Below are 15152 nucleotides of genomic sequence, written 5' to 3' on the forward strand. Positions count from 1 at the left end.
CCACTTTGAAGTACTCCCTCTTCCCTCTCATTACTACCTCTATCTGACAGAGGCAGCAAGGGGGTGGGTAGGCTAGTCGATTAGTGGACTAGTCCTTAACATCCTTAGTACCAACCCACAGTTGGAGAACCACTGACTTATATGAAGCAAGGGAAATTGACCCCTATACTGTGGGGTCCTTTAATGACTCTCCTCCTCAGAACATGACTTAGGGTTTGGAGGCCAGAGAGATCTCCCTGTAGCACTGATTAGTTGTTCAGTTCAAGGGTGAGGGTCTTGCCTTCCCCTGTTCCCTGCCCCTAGACTCAAGCAAATTTTGAAGCATGAACTTCTCTCATCATCATGAGATAAGATCTAGCCCCTTACTTGCAAAAGATGGCAACAGTGGGTTCCTGAGACATGTTATCATCTAACCCCACACCAGTCTATAAACAAAGTGCAGCCATTAGATCTGTAAAGAATCTGTAAATATTGAGGTCCACACTGATTCAACTTCATTGGAAAAACAATGCTTTCGACCTCTTTCCGTCATACAAATCAGTCACTGTGTATGTAACTATTCTGTGTCCTCTAGCAAGTTGTGTTGGATATTTTTTCTTTTTAATCCCTCATCTCTCTTTCTGTTTTCATACCACAGATGGATGATCTATCCTATTAAATTATGTGCTTTGCAAATTGATTATTTTTGAATATTAAGTCATATGGATAGAGTAATATAATGGAAATTACACCCTAACGCTACCACATATATTTCAATAAATAAAAAGCATTTGGTGGAAAATCAAGGAATTATCAAATAGCAAGGGAAAAAGCCAACGTTCTTGGTGAATAATGAATTAAAGTTTTGATCTTAGAATTAGAACAAGGTATGATACTTAACATTTTTTTCTCCATTTCTCTCATCCACATGCAGTTACATTTTCAATACACTAGGCTTTTGTACATGAAATACCATAAATTTCTTGATATCAAGTGCATATTAATGTAGTATTACTCCTCATATTTATTTGACTACTTGTAAATCTACTTGTAGTAGAATGTACAGAAAAACGGGGGTGGAGATAGGCGTGGGGATATAGAGTCGCACCTGTTTTATGCCACTCTTACCATATAAAACATAGGGGCTGTGTCTAGACTGGCCAGTTTTTCCGGAAAATCAGCCGCTTTTCCGGAAAAACTTGCCAGCTGTCTACACTGGCCGCTTGAATTTCCGCAAAAGCACTGACTTCCTACTGTAAGAAATCAGTGCTTTTTGCAGAAATACTATGCTGCTCCTGTTCGGGAAAAAGTCCCTTTTGTGCAAAACTTTTGCACAAAAGGGCCAGGGTAGACAGCTGAGATTTGTTTTGTGAAAAAAGCCCCGATCGCGAAAATGGCAATCGGGGCTTTTTTCCACAAAAGTGCGTCTAGATTGGCCACGAATGCTTTTCCGCAAAAAGTGCTTTTGCAGAAAAGCGTCTGTGCCAATCTAGATGCTCTTTTCTGAAAATGCTTTTAACGGAAAACTTTTCCGTTAAAAGCATTTCCGGAAAACCATGCCAGTCTAGACATAGCCAGGGGCCTTATATATTACATGTGCAGGAATTGGTCTGCTTCTGTAGAATTCAGAAGATCCATAAGAGTGGAAAATCTACAGATGACTGGAGGCCTGTGGGCAGTACATAAAGTGACATGCAGGAACCAAATTGCCATTACAAAGAGCAAGAGAAAAATTAAATATGTGCATCATTCCATGAGAAATATGTGCTAGCTAATGCCAATGAAATATGTGCTAGCTAATTCCAAAGCCAATTAATTAAAGACTTAAAACCACAATTAAAGAAAATCATAGAAACTTTATTGGAATCCAGAGACAGAATGAGTTAAGACTAACCCTGAATTGATAAACTTTAATATAAGTTACAGAAAGAAAAAGAATGCAATATGGTAATGACAGCTGAAGTTAAACCTAAGATTTTAACATGAAGTATTAAAGTTCTATCAGGTAGCAATAATCAAACCTTATTAAAGCATTTCATAAAATTTCATCACAATACATTGATTTTTAGTAATTATTATACTTGGAGCCTATTAAAGGCTCAAGAGAACCTTAAATTGTGCATGGGCTTAGGGGAAATATATAATTCCTGAAGATCCCTATGAATATAAATTGTACAAAGTTCTCTTCATCCCACCTTGGAATTATTCAAGAGAGAAAGTTATGAATTGGGCTGGCTGTATATTGATCTTAATAAAATTTTGCCACTTTCAAATACACACCCTATGATAACCTTCATACCATCCAAACAGCACACTACAAACAACCTCAACTTGCCCTTTAAGCTCCATGTAGTACACACATACAACCTCAACTTTACCATCTAAGCTACATCCAATGATACAGATATCCAAACCTATCTATAATTTTCAGCAAGTCACAACCCTTTTTTCATACCAGACCTCAAAAACAATAATCACAAAACTTCACTTCTGCACTAACAATATTAATAGCTAACATTTGACAGAAATTCCTACATAAACTCTCCACAACATCAGCCTATAGCTTTCATTTAATATCATATTTAAAAAAAACCAGATAAATACCACTACCAATACACACCTATCAAAAACACCCTAACACAACGGGGGGCAAAGTTAAAATTGAATATGTGATGTAATTTGGTTGGTGTGACAGTTAAAGCAGAGTATGTATTTGAAAGTTGCAAAACCGACGAATACCCTACCTACTAGTTTCCAGACAAACATTTAGTTTTGTTGCTTCTCTTTACAAGTATGATATGGAGATCTCAAAATATTACTTAAGCTGTTATCTGGAGTAAGCATTAACAAACCTTTCAACTTTAAAATATCTCAAGGGTTTTTTTGTGTAGAATACAAATACATGTCTTCAGTCCAGTTACATCTTTGCACTCCTAATATGAAATAGTATTTTATCAAGAATACTAAGCTATGCTTATGCAGCATTGTACGTAATGATTTTGCTTCAGGGAGTCCCAATTATTCCTCTATAACTAGTGAGTAATCTGTTAGCAAAAACAGATGTATGCATAATATAGTTGGGCAATTAAAAGTTTTAACTCATGTATTTAGAAGACATATTCCAAGAAATGATTATATGTTTAGTCTGAAATCAGGTAGTCACAGGCAATTGAAATATTTTGTGTCTCACGAAGATTAAATCAACATTTAGATGGAAATTATTCAATTCTGATGCCTATTTCTAATTGGCAAGCACCTCAAAATAGGTAGAAATTTACTTCAAGTCTACATTTTAAAATTTGAACTGTTCTGGTATTAAAGAGGATTTTATTAGGGCTGGGAGAAGGGTTAAGTGTATATAATATGCACAATGGCAAAATGGGTTCTTCAGTGGCCTTCTTAGAGTAGCCAAAAGCAAGTTGGCTCTTCTGTTCTGAACAATGTGCTGTCACTAAAAGACTAAGAATATGAAAATGACTACTGGCTAAATCCAAGATTCCTAATTAAAAATATCAAAATGGCTAAGAAGGAATCATAAATGTTAAACTTTCATGAATGAACCCAACAGTCCTATTCCATTTGCAATGGAATCTGAACATATGATGCACAAAGTATGTTTTCCAAACTGACTTCTAAGATCTTTTCAAGGGAGACAATACATCTGTATTATCAATGCTCCATGGTTAGAAAGAATTAAAGAATGCTGCAGTAAATCATTCAATCATTGGTATTGTGGTTCATGAACAATTTTCTTAAAATAACACTTAAAATTTGAGATTAAGTTTCTTATATAAAACTGCTTTTTAACAGCATTAAACAGCAGAAAGAGGGGAGCCAGTTTCCTGAGCTTATCCTTCAAAGGAGTTAAGATGTTCTAATCGTGAAAATGGTTATAAACTTGAAGAGAAAAAACAATTTTCTATGACAATATTAAGCATGAGATACATAAGGAATACCTAGTATTGTTCTAAAAGTTCAATTAATGAAGAAGGTTAGCTTAAATTTATTCTGTAAGTGACATTATTATATAATTAATGATGGAAGTATATCAGAATAAAAACAGATATACAATTCCTACATGTTGTCAGGATGTATGTAACCTCAGAAATACAGAATTCCAAAGATGAAAAGGGAACATCTCTTTAGCAACTTAGCAGCAGCTACTGCAGAACGTCCCAAATCCATCGATGAGGCATACTGGAAGCAATGACAGTTGGCTACAGAATTCCAGGAAGAGCGATAGGAAGGGACTCTGGACAGAGTTTCATGGACGCATGACAAGTAGTAACTGGTAAGACTTGCACCCTACTTACAGGGTGCTCATTCTGACCAGCGGCCACAGTAGCATAATGAGGAAAGACAAAAGGAGCATACTCAAACTCTAGATACAGGGAGGTCACCCGGTCCCAATAACTAAAATGCTACTAATAGTACACATAGATCAAGGAGGGAACCAATCTATAGGTCCCTGTTTTTCAGGGTGGTCAGTCAAATTTGCCAGCTCCATCCATATTAACGTCAAAAGTGAGATAATATCCCATAAGAACCGAATATTGATGACTTGAACCCACGTTACAGGGCAGTCACACGTGCTAGAAAGCTAAATAAGCAGACTGCCAACCTTACGTACAGGGAGGCCAAACTACTCAAAGTATGAAAGGGCTTAACACCCTTAGGTAACCAGATACTCTTAATTTCAGGGTGATTGCCCTGTCCAGCGCCCCTTTCCTTCTCATTTAGCTTCAGGAGCTTCCTCCCTTTCTATTCCTCCTGTCCGATGCATATTTCCTAGCACCTTCCTTGTTTCTTCTCTTCCTTGGCAACCCTGGAACCAGAGAGACACACACACAGAGGGAGAGGCATGAGACATGATGGCACTACTTGTCATCAATTTGCTTCAAACAATGCCAGAGGAGCATCTCTTTTGGAACTTACCAGCAACGGCTGCAGAATGTCTCATCTCCAGCGGCCAGGCCATGAGCCACGGAGAGGCGAGGCGGTGCAATTCCAGGCCAGCTGGCAAGGGAGGGTGATGGGCAGGGACCCTGGACAGAGTTTCTCGGGGGCGGGGGGCTGGCACGACAAATAGTGACTCATGAGACTTGGACCCTCCTTACAGGGTGCTCATTCTGACCAGCAGCCATGGTACTGTAATGTGCAGTGGCACAAGGGCAGAGCCTCGATCCCGAATTACAGGAAGGTCATCCAGCCCCAATTACTAGCATGCTGCTAATCCCTCAGCTGGAGCAAGGAGGGATCCAACCTATACGTCCACGCTGTTTTCCAGCGTGGCCAGTCCAATTCGCCAGCTCAAGGCATAGTAATGGCCAAGGAGAGGCGGGCAAGGACCTTTCCCTCAATTACAGGGAGGTCATGCCGGACAAGAGAGCAAGGGCCACAATGTGGTGCATAAAAGCGGGAAGTACGTGACATGTCCCCTGATTAACAGGATTGCCACGCTGACTAGGCTGAAACAGAGACCCCAGCATTCATTACAGGAAGGTCCCGGTGCTCAGGGGCCTAAAGCGCTCAATTTCCCCTATCAGCGGCATCCTGGTGACTTGCACCCGCATTACAGGGCAGTCACTCTCACTATCCAGCTGCCGTAGGCCAAAGGGCCGACCTGAACCCTCATTACAGGGTGGTCAGACTGCTCCCACACAGGTTGCCGCATAAGCAAGAGGAGGAAACTCCCTCCCTACGAACACAGTGGTCACTCTGTCTAGCCGCATAAGATAGCGCTATGTTCAGAGACCAGAACCCTCCATACAGGGTGGTCACCCAGGCCATGGTACAAAGCTAGTTCTAAGCCCTCGTGAGCAGGAGACATGCGACCTTCCCCCCCGGTACAGGGTGGTCACGGCAGCTACATTATCAACAGGCCACAATGCCAAAAGGACAAGAGGGCAGAGCCCTGAACCCAAATTACAGGCAGGTCTCAGTACCAATGGCACGAAGCTCCTGCTAATCCCTTCCAAATGAGTGGGATTCGACCTGCACCTGAATTACAGGCCGGTCCCTTCCCAGTAGGCTGCTACAGAAGACGCGTGCCAAGAGCCTAAAAGACAGCCACCTTCTGAATTGCAGGGAGGTCACGCTGCACCGGCTTCCACAGAGCTCAAGATCCCCCATAAGCCACAGGACCGTGACTTGCACCCTACTTACAGGGCAGTCACTCCCGCTAGCCAGCTAAATGAGCACACTGCCAACAGAGCACAGACCTGAACCCTACTTACAGGGAAGGCCACACTGCTCAGAGTATGAAAAGGCTCAATCGCCTTAAGTGACCAGAGGCTCTTAATTTTCGGGGGGGCTCACTCTGTCCAGGGTCCCATTCCTTCCCCTCCAGCTTCAGGGGCTTCCTCCCTTTCCTTTCCTCCTGTCCGACGGCTTTTTCCTCGCGCCGTCCTTCCTTCTTTCTTCTTTCTTCTCTTCCTTGGCAACCCTGGAACCAGAGAGACACACACACAGAGGGAGAGGCATGAGACATGATGGCACTACTTGTCATCAATTTGCTTCAAACAATGCCAGAGGAGCATCTCTTTTGGAACTTACCAGCAACGGCTGCAGAATGTCTCATCTCCAGCGGCCAGGCCATGAGCCACGGAGAGGCGAGGCGGTGCAATTCCAGGCCAGCTGGCAAGGGAGGGTGATGGGCAGGGACCCTGGACAGAGTTTCTCGGGGGCGGGGGGCTGGCACGACAAATAGTGACTCATGAGACTTGGACCCTCCTTACAGGGTGCTCATTCTGACCAGCAGCCATGGTACTGTAATGTGCAGTGGCACAAGGGCAGAGCCTCGATCCCGAATTACAGGAAGGTCATCCAGCCCCAATTACTAGCATGCTGCTAATCCCTCAGCTGGAGCAAGGAGGGATCCAACCTATACGTCCACGCTGTTTTCCAGCGTGGCCAGTCCAATTCGCCAGCTCAAGGCATAGTAATGGCCAAGGAGAGGCGGGCAAGGGCCTTTCCCTCAATTACAGGGATCTCATGCCGGACAAGAGAGCAAGGGCCACAATGTGGTGCATAAAAGCGGGAAGTACGTGACATGTCCCCTGATTAACAGGATTGCCACGCTGACTAGGCTGAAACAGAGACCCCAGCATTCATTACAGGAAGGTCCCGGTGCTCAGGGGCCTAAAGCGCTCAATTTCCCCTATCAGCGGCATCCTGGTGACTTGCACCCGCATTACAGGGCAGTCACTCTCACTATCCAGCTGCCGTAGGCCAAAGGGCCGACCTGAACCCTCATTACAGGGTGGTCAGACTGCTCCAACACAGGTTGCCGCATAAGCAAGAGGAGGAAACTCCCTCCCTACGAACACAGTGGTCACTCTGTCTAGCCGCATAAGAGAGCGCTATGTTCAGAGACCAGAACCCTCCATACAGGGTGGTCACCCAGGCCATGGTACAAAGCTAGTTCTAAGCCCTCGTGAGCAGGAGACATGCGACCTTCCCCCCCGGTACAGGGTGGTCACGGCAGCTACATTATCAACAGGCCACAATGCCAAAAGGACAAGAGGGCAGAGCCCTGAACCCAAATTACAGGCAGGTCTCAGTACCAATGGCACGAAGCTCCTGCTAATCCCTTCCAAATGAGTGGGATTCGACCTGCACCTGAATTACAGGCCGGTCCCTTCCCAGTAGGCTGCTACAGAAGACGCGTGCCAAGAGCCTAAAAGACAGCCACCTTCTCCTGAATTGCAGGGAGGTCACGCTGCACCGGCTTCCACAGAGCTCAAGATCCCCCATAAGCCACAGGACCGTGACTTGCACCCTACTTACAGGGCAGTCACTCCCGCTAGCCAGCTAAATGAGCACACTGCCAACAGAGCACAGACCTGAACCCTACTTACAGGGAAGGCCACACTGCTCAGAGTATGAAAAGGCTCAATCGCCTTAAGTGACCAGAGGCTCTTAATTTTCGGGGGGGCTCACTCTGTCCAGGGTCCCATTCCTTCCCCTCCAGCTTCAGGGGCTTCCTCCCTTTCCTTTCCTCCTGTCCGACGGCTTTTTCCTCGCGCCGTCCTTCCTTCTTTCTTCTTTCTTCTCTTCCTTGGCAACCCTGGAACCAGAGAGACACACACACAGAGGGAGAGGCATGAGACATGATGGCACTACTTGTCATCAATTTGCTTCAAACAATGCCAGAGGAGCATCTCTTTTGGAACTTACCAGCAACGGCTGCAGAATGTCTCATCTCCAGCGGCCAGGCCATGAGCCACGGAGAGGCGAGGCGGTGCAATTCCAGGCCAGCTGGCAAGGGAGGGTGATGGGCAGGGACCCTGGACAGAGTTTCTCGGGGGCGGGGGGCTGGCACGACAAATAGTGACTCATGAGACTTGGACCCTCCTTACAGGGTGCTCATTCTGACCAGCAGCCATGGTACTGTAATGTGCAGTGGCACAAGGGCAGAGCCTCGATCCCGAATTACAGGAAGGTCATCCAGCCCCAATTACTAGCATGCTGCTAATCCCTCAGCTGGAGCAAGGAGGGATCCAACCTATACGTCCACGCTGTTTTCCAGCGTGGCCAGTCCAATTCGCCAGCTCAAGGCATAGTAATGGCCAAGGAGAGGCGGGCAAGGACCTTTCCCTCAATTACAGGGAGGTCATGCCGGACAAGAGAGCAAGGGCCACAATGTGGTGCATAAAAGCGGGAAGTACGTGACATGTCCCCTGATTAACAGGATTGCCACGCTGACTAGGCTGAAACAGAGACCCCAGCATTCATTACAGGAAGGTCCCGGTGCTCAGGGGCCTAAAGCGCTCAATTTCCCCTATCAGCGGCATCCTGGTGACTTGCACCCGCATTACAGGGCAGTCACTCTCACTATCCAGCTGCCGTAGGCCAAAGGGCCGACCTGAACCCTCATTACAGGGTGGTCAGACTGCTCCCACACAGGTTGCCGCATAAGCAAGAGGAGGAAACTCCCTCCCTACGAACACAGTGGTCACTCTGTCTAGCCGCATAAGATAGCGCTATGTTCAGAGACCAGAACCCTCCATACAGGGTGGTCACCCAGGCCATGGTACAAAGCTAGTTCTAAGCCCTCGTGAGCAGGAGACATGCGACCTTCCCCCCCGGTACAGGGTGGTCACGGCAGCTACATTATCAACAGGCCACAATGCCAAAAGGACAAGAGGGCAGAGCCCTGAACCCAAATTACAGGCAGGTCTCAGTACCAATGGCACGAAGCTCCTGCTAATCCCTTCCAAATGAGTGGGATTCGACCTGCACCTGAATTACAGGCCGGTCCCTTCCCAGTAGGCTGCTACAGAAGACGCGTGCCAAGAGCCTAAAAGACAGCCACCTTCTGAATTGCAGGGAGGTCACGCTGCACCGGCTTCCACAGAGCTCAAGATCCCCCATAAGCCACAGGACCGTGACTTGCACCCTACTTACAGGGCAGTCACTCCCGCTAGCCAGCTAAATGAGCACACTGCCAACAGAGCACAGACCTGAACCCTACTTACAGGGAAGGCCACACTGCTCAGAGTATGAAAAGGCTCAATCGCCTTAAGTGACCAGAGGCTCTTAATTTTCGGGGGGGCTCACTCTGTCCAGGGTCCCATTCCTTCCCCTCCAGCTTCAGGGGCTTCCTCCCTTTCCTTTCCTCCTGTCCGACGGCTTTTTCCTCGCGCCGTCCTTCCTTCTTTCTTCTTTCTTCTCTTCCTTGGCAACCCTGGAACCAGAGAGACACACACACAGAGGGAGAGGCATGAGACATGATGGCACTACTTGTCATCAATTTGCTTCAAACAATGCCAGAGGAGCATCTCTTTTGGAACTTACCAGCAACGGCTGCAGAATGTCTCATCTCCAGCGGCCAGGCCATGAGCCACGGAGAGGCGAGGCGGTGCAATTCCAGGCCAGCTGGCAAGGGAGGGTGATGGGCAGGGACCCTGGACAGAGTTTCTCGGGGGCGGGGGGCTGGCACGACAAATAGTGACTCATGAGACTTGGACCCTCCTTACAGGGTGCTCATTCTGACCAGCAGCCATGGTACTGTAATGTGCAGTGGCACAAGGGCAGAGCCTCGATCCCGAATTACAGGAAGGTCATCCAGCCCCAATTACTAGCATGCTGCTAATCCCTCAGCTGGAGCAAGGAGGGATCCAACCTATACGTCCACGCTGTTTTCCAGCGTGGCCAGTCCAATTCGCCAGCTCAAGGCATAGTAATGGCCAAGGAGAGGCGGGCAAGGGCCTTTCCCTCAATTACAGGGAGGTCATGCCGGACAAGAGAGCAAGGGCCACAATGTGGTGCATAAAAGCGGGAAGTACATGACATGTCCCCTGATTAACAGGATTGCCACGCTGACTAGGCTGAAACAGAGACCCCAGCATTCATTACAGGAAGGTCCCGGTGCTCAGGGGCCTAAAGCGCTCAATTTCCCCTATCAGCGGCATCCTGGTGACTTGCACCCGCATTACAGGGCAGTCACTCTCACTATCCAGCTGCCGTAGGCCAAAGGGCCGACCTGAACCCTCATTACAGGGTGGTCAGACTGCTCCAACACAGGTTGCCGCATAAGCAAGAGGAGGAAACTCCCTCCCTACGAACACAGTGGTCACTCTGTCTAGCCGCATAAGAGAGCGCTATGTTCAGAGACCAGAACCCTCCATACAGGGTGGTCACCCAGGCCATGGTACAAAGCTAGTTCTAAGCCCTCGTGAGCAGGAGACATGCGACCTTCCCCCCCGGTACAGGGTGGTCACGGCAGCTACATTATCAACAGGCCACAATGCCAAAAGGACAAGAGGGCAGAGCCCTGAACCCAAATTACAGGCAGGTCTCAGTACCAATGGCACGAAGCTCCTGCTAATCCCTTCCAAATGAGTGGGATTCGACCTGCACCTGAATTACAGGCCGGTCCCTTCCCAGTAGGCTGCTACAGAAGACGCGTGCCAAGAGCCTAAAAGACAGCCACCTTCTGAATTGCAGGGAGGTCACGCTGCACCGGCTTCCACAGAGCTCAAGATCCCCCATAAGCCACAGGACCGTGACTTGCACCCTACTTACAGGGCAGTCACTCCCGCTAGCCAGCTAAATGAGCACACTGCCAACAGAGCACAGACCTGAACCCTACTTACAGGGAAGGCCACACTGCTCAGAGTATGAAAAGGCTCAATCGCCTTAAGTGACCAGAGGCTCTTAATTTTCGGGGGGGCTCACTCTGTCCAGGGTCCCATTCCTTCCCCTCCAGCTTCAGGGGCTTCCTCCCTTTCCTTTCCTCCTGTCCGACGGCTTTTTCCTCGCGCCGTCCTTCCTTCTTTCTTCTTTCTTCTCTTCCTTGGCAACCCTGGAACCAGAGAGACACACACACAGAGGGAGAGGCATGAGACATGATGGCACTACTTGTCATCAATTTGCTTCAAACAATGCCAGAGGAGCATCTCTTTTGGAACTTACCAGCAACGGCTGCAGAATGTCTCATCTCCAGCGGCCAGGCCATGAGCCACGGAGAGGCGAGGCGGTGCAATTCCAGGCCAGCTGGCAAGGGAGGGTGATGGGCAGGGACCCTGGACAGAGTTTCTCGGGGGCGGGGGGCTGGCACGACAAATAGTGACTCATGAGACTTGGACCCTCCTTACAGGGTGCTCATTCTGACCAGCAGCCATGGTACTGTAATGTGCAGTGGCACAAGGGCAGAGCCTCGATCCCGAATTACAGGAAGGTCATCCAGCCCCAATTACTAGCATGCTGCTAATCCCTCAGCTGGAGCAAGGAGGGATCCAACCTATACGTCCACGCTGTTTTCCAGCGTGGCCAGTCCAATTCGCCAGCTCAAGGCATAGTAATGGCCAAGGAGAGGCGGGCAAGGACCTTTCCCTCAATTACAGGGAGGTCATGCCGGACAAGAGAGCAAGGGCCACAATGTGGTGCATAAAAGCGGGAAGTACGTGACATGTCCCCTGATTAACAGGATTGCCACGCTGACTAGGCTGAAACAGAGACCCCAGCATTCATTACAGGAAGGTCCCGGTGCTCAGGGGCCTAAAGCGCTCAATTTCCCCTATCAGCGGCATCCTGGTGACTTGCACCCGCATTACAGGGCAGTCACTCTCACTATCCAGCTGCCGTAGGCCAAAGGGCCGACCTGAACCCTCATTACAGGGTGGTCAGACTGCTCCCACACAGGTTGCCGCATAAGCAAGAGGAGGAAACTCCCTCCCTACGAACACAGTGGTCACTCTGTCTAGCCGCATAAGAGAGCGCTATGTTCAGAGACCAGAACCCTCCATACAGGGTGGTCACCCAGGCCATGGTACAAAGCTAGTTCTAAGCCCTCGTGAGCAGGAGACATGCGACCTTCCCCCCCGGTACAGGGTGGTCACGGCAGCTACATTATCAACAGGCCACAATGCCAAAAGGACAAGAGGGCAGAGCCCTGAACCCAAATTACAGGCAGGTCTCAGTACCAATGGCACGAAGCTCCTGCTAATCCCTTCCAAATGAGTGGGATTCGACCTGCACCTGAATTACAGGCCGGTCCCTTCCCAGTAGGCTGCTACAGAAGACGCGTGCCAAGAGCCTAAAAGACAGCCACCTTCTGAATTGCAGGGAGGTCACGCTGCACCGGCTTCCACAGAGCTCAAGATCCCCCATAAGCCACAGGACCGTGACTTGCACCCTACTTACAGGGCAGTCACTCCCGCTAGCCAGCTAAATGAGCACACTGCCAACAGAGCACAGACCTGAACCCTACTTACAGGGAAGGCCACACTGCTCAGAGTATGAAAAGGCTCAATCGCCTTAAGTGACCAGAGGCTCTTAATTTTCGGGGGGGCTCACTCTGTCCAGGGTCCCATTCCTTCCCCTCCAGCTTCAGGGGCTTCCTCCCTTTCCTTTCCTCCTGTCCGACGGCTTTTTCCTCGCGCCGTCCTTCCTTCTTTCTTCTTTCTTCTCTTCCTTGGCAACCCTGGAACCAGAGAGACACACACACAGAGGGAGAGGCATGAGACATGATGGCACTACTTGTCATCAATTTGCTTCAAACAATGCCAGAGGAGCATCTCTTTTGGAACTTACCAGCAACGGCTGCAGAATGTCTCATCTCCAGCGGCCAGGCCATGAGCCACGGAGAGGCGAGGCGGTGCAATTCCAGGCCAGCTGGCAAGGGAGGGTGATGGGCAGGGACCCTGGACAGAGTTTCTCGGGGGCGGGGGGCTGGCACGACAAATAGTGACTCATGAGACTTGGACCCTCCTTACAGGGTGCTCATTCTGACCAGCAGCCATGGTACTGTAATGTGCAGTGGCACAAGGGCAGAGCCTCGATCCCGAATTACAGGAAGGTCATCCAGCCCCAATTACTAGCATGCTGCTAATCCCTCAGCTGGAGCAAGGAGGGATCCAACCTATACGTCCACGCTGTTTTCCAGCGTGGCCAGTCCAATTCGCCAGCTCAAGGCATAGTAATGGCCAAGGAGAGGCGGGCAAGGACCTTTCCCTCAATTACAGGGAGGTCATGCCGGACAAGAGAGCAAGGGCCACAATGTGGTGCATAAAAGCGGGAAGTACGTGACATGTCCCCTGATTAACAGGATTGCCACGCTGACTAGGCTGAAACAGAGACCCCAGCATTCATTACAGGAAGGTCCCGGTGCTCAGGGGCCTAAAGCGCTCAATTTCCCCTATCAGCGGCATCCTGGTGACTTGCACCCGCATTACAGGGCAGTCACTCTCACTATCCAGCTGCCGTAGGCCAAAGGGCCGACCTGAACCCTCATTACAGGGTGGTCAGACTGCTCCAACACAGGTTGCCGCATAAGCAAGAGGAGGAAACTCCCTCCCTACGAACACAGTGGTCACTCTGTCTAGCCGCATAAGAGAGCGCTATGTTCAGAGACCAGAACCCTCCATACAGGGTGGTCACCCAGGCCATGGTACAAAGCTAGTTCTAAGCCCTCGTGAGCAGGAGACATGCGACCTTCCCCCCCGGTACAGGGTGGTCACGGCAGCTACATTATCAACAGGCCACAATGCCAAAAGGACAAGAGGGCAGAGCCCTGAACCCAAATTACAGGCAGGTCTCAGTACCAATGGCACGAAGCTCCTGCTAATCCCTTCCAAATGAGTGGGATTCGACCTGCACCTGAATTACAGGCCGGTCCCTTCCCAGTAGGCTGCTACAGAAGACGCGTGCCAAGAGCCTAAAAGACAGCCACCTTCTCCTGAATTGCAGGGAGGTCACGCTGCACCGGCTTCCACAGAGCTCAAGATCCCCCATAAGCCACAGGACCGTGACTTGCACCCTACTTACAGGGCAGTCACTCCCGCTAGCCAGCTAAATGAGCACACTGCCAACAGAGCACAGACCTGAACCCTACTTACAGGGAAGGCCACACTGCTCAGAGTATGAAAAGGCTCAATCGCCTTAAGTGACCAGAGGCTCTTAATTTTCGGGGGGGCTCACTCTGTCCAGGGTCCCATTCCTTCCCCTCCAGCTTCAGGGGCTTCCTCCCTTTCCTTTCCTCCTGTCCGACGGCTTTTTCCTCGCGCCGTCCTTCCTTCTTTCTTCTCTTCCTTGGCAACCCTGGAACCAGAGAGACACACACACAGAGGGAGAGGCATGAGACATGATGGCACTACTTGTCATCAATTTGCTTCAAACAATGCCAGAGGAGCATCTCTTTTGGAACTTACCAGCAACGGCTGCAGAATGTCTCATCTCCAGCGGCCAGGCCATGAGCCACGGAGAGGCGAGGCGGTGCAATTCCAGGCCAGCTGGCAAGGGAGGGTGATGGGCAGGGACCCTGGACAGAGTTTCTCGGGGGCGGGGGGCTGGCACGACAAATAGTGACTCATGAGACTTGGACCCTCCTTACAGGGTGCTCATTCTGACCAGCAGCCATGGTACTGTAATGTGCAGTGGCACAAGGGCAGAGCCTAGATCCCGAATTACAGGAAGGTCATCCAGCCCCAATTACTAGCATGCTGCTAATCCCTCAGCTGGAGCAAGGAGGGATCCAACCTATACGTCCACGCTGTTTTCCAGCGTGGCCAGTCCAATTCGCCAGCTCAAGGCATAGTAATGGCCAAGGAGAGGCGGGCAAGGACCTTTCCCTCAATTACAGGGAGGTCATGCCGGACAAGAGAGCAAGGGCCACAATGTGGTGCATAAAAGCGGGAAGTACGTGACATGTCCCCTGATTAACAGGATTG

General features: G+C 49.4%; 2 long non-coding RNA genes across 2 annotated transcripts in view; one reads left to right on the plus strand and one right to left on the minus strand.

The window, feature by feature from the left end:
* LOC142827003 (uncharacterized) overlaps window positions 1-15152 on the plus strand; it is a 192681-nt gene that overhangs the window by 141189 nt on the left and 36340 nt on the right. The gene's annotated exons all lie outside the window — the stretch shown is intronic.
* On the minus strand, window positions 8556-11713 carry LOC142822866 (uncharacterized). The gene is made up of 3 exons (XR_012898429.1): window positions 11398-11713; window positions 9778-11287; window positions 8556-9667 (listed from the first exon to the last, which is right to left on the minus strand). It is a non-coding gene; the product is annotated as an uncharacterized LOC142822866 (long non-coding RNA).

This window comes from Pelodiscus sinensis, chromosome 1 (genome assembly GCF_049634645.1).
Source record: "Pelodiscus sinensis isolate JC-2024 chromosome 1, ASM4963464v1, whole genome shotgun sequence".
In the NCBI taxonomy this organism is placed as follows: domain Eukaryota; kingdom Metazoa; phylum Chordata; order Testudines; family Trionychidae; genus Pelodiscus; species Pelodiscus sinensis.